General features: G+C 37.8%; 1 protein-coding gene across 1 annotated transcript in view; it reads left to right on the top strand.

Annotated features, from left to right (window-relative positions):
- The window catches only part of LOC107008497 (F-box protein CPR1-like), a 4,333-nt gene extending 2,755 nt beyond the window's left edge, over positions 1–1,578 (top strand). The window contains exon 2 of the mRNA XM_015207559.2: positions 1,288–1,578. The gene's annotated coding sequence lies outside the window, so the exon portion shown is untranslated. The remainder of the gene's footprint in view (positions 1–1,287) is intronic.

Here is a 1,578-nt window from a genome sequence, read left to right as displayed (position 1 = left end):
GGGGGGGGGGGGGGGTGTGTGTGTGTGTGGCAGCTGAGGTGTGAGAAGGGGATGGGTACACCAGGGTGTAAGGCGTGGTGAACCCTGTGCCTTATAAAGTGTGTGGGGCTGTGCGGCTTCCCCTTAACATTGTTAGACGGTGTTAACAGGAGAAGGGCAAGGCGTTGGCCTTTTCCTCTTTGGTATTTTTCAGTTTTTCATTGCCCTTTTGGCATTTTAGCAAAAAAATGTTGCCATTTTGGCTCTGGACTCTTGTTCTTTTTAGTTCTCTTACTTCTTAGTGTCACTGACAATCCATCTATCATTATCTTGTTTCCAAGTTCACTTTTCATTCAAATAGACGTCAAGTTTCCTTTTTTTAAATACACGTCATTTTGCTGCATAGTCTTTTTTCCATCTTTTTTTCTCTGAAGTAACCACAGAAAAGTTTAAAATTAGAGTAGAGGCAAGTGAAATGCATGTTTCATCTTATACGGGGAACAAGAATATAGGTCCAAAACCTGATTCTCTTTTTTTTCTCAGTGAGATGGGGAAACACATTATAATTTAATTGCAGGACTTGTGATCAAAGAGTCTTGCTAGTCGAACCAAAGGTTTGGGAGTTAAGATTGTCTTATCCTTAGTTGACTACTTTTCTGCTTGCCTTCTCCATTTAAAACCTAGTCGTATATTTTGTCTAAGAAGTTTCTTTGACCTTACAAGAAAAATGACCGAGTCTATGACAGACTGCTTTACAAAATTACAACTTGGAATGTGTTTACTTGGATCCTTGACTCTCTTGCCGTTCTTGTAGTTCCCCATTATTTCTTAGTGACACTGATAATCAATCTACCCATTATCTTGTTCTCAAGTTGAGTTTTCATTCAAATAGACATCTAATCAAAGACGTTTTTACAATCATTAAATAGTTTAATAAATTCTGAATCCTCCACATCATTGCGTCCTCCCTGCATCTTTTTTTCCTCTTTTAACTTGCATTACACTTTAGCTATTGTCTTCTATTTTTGAACTTCACGTTACATTTCTAAGTTGGTGATAATAATGGTTACGAATGGCCACCCCGTTGTACATCTGGCCATTACGCAATGGGGATAACTAATGAAGAAGTGTGTGCTTGGGCATGCTAACTATTACAACCAAATGCTTTAGATGGAAGTAAGTTTCATGTACAATTAAGGGCCTCTTTCCGCCTCCCACATACAAACGCTCTTTTATGGAACATTCACTTTACTTGTTTGTACCGATTCCTTCAACATCGTTCATAACAATGATTCGTTGTTCTTGCAGGGGGATGTGTTTCAGTTTACAAAGGGATGAAGAATATACAGAAGAACCTTACTGATATATATACAAGTGCAATACCTGACTTTTATCTTTTGTTAGCAAACACAAGTTGTTGTTGTGTCTGAAAAACTAATACATTGAAGTAACTGTTACTTTGCTATCTAATCTAGACGCGTAAAAACCGCCTGAGGAAGCGTCGTACTGTTAGTATTAACTATTAACTAGCAAGTATAGCAGTCTCTTTAACTGCTGGAAAATTGTGGTTATTACTAATATTTTGCCTGTTGATTGTGG

The sequence above is a fragment of the Solanum pennellii genome, chromosome 1 (genome assembly GCF_001406875.1).
Source record: "Solanum pennellii chromosome 1, SPENNV200".
NCBI lineage: Eukaryota > Viridiplantae > Streptophyta > Magnoliopsida > Solanales > Solanaceae > Solanum > Solanum pennellii.
This window is presented reverse-complemented; position numbering and strand designations above follow the sequence as displayed.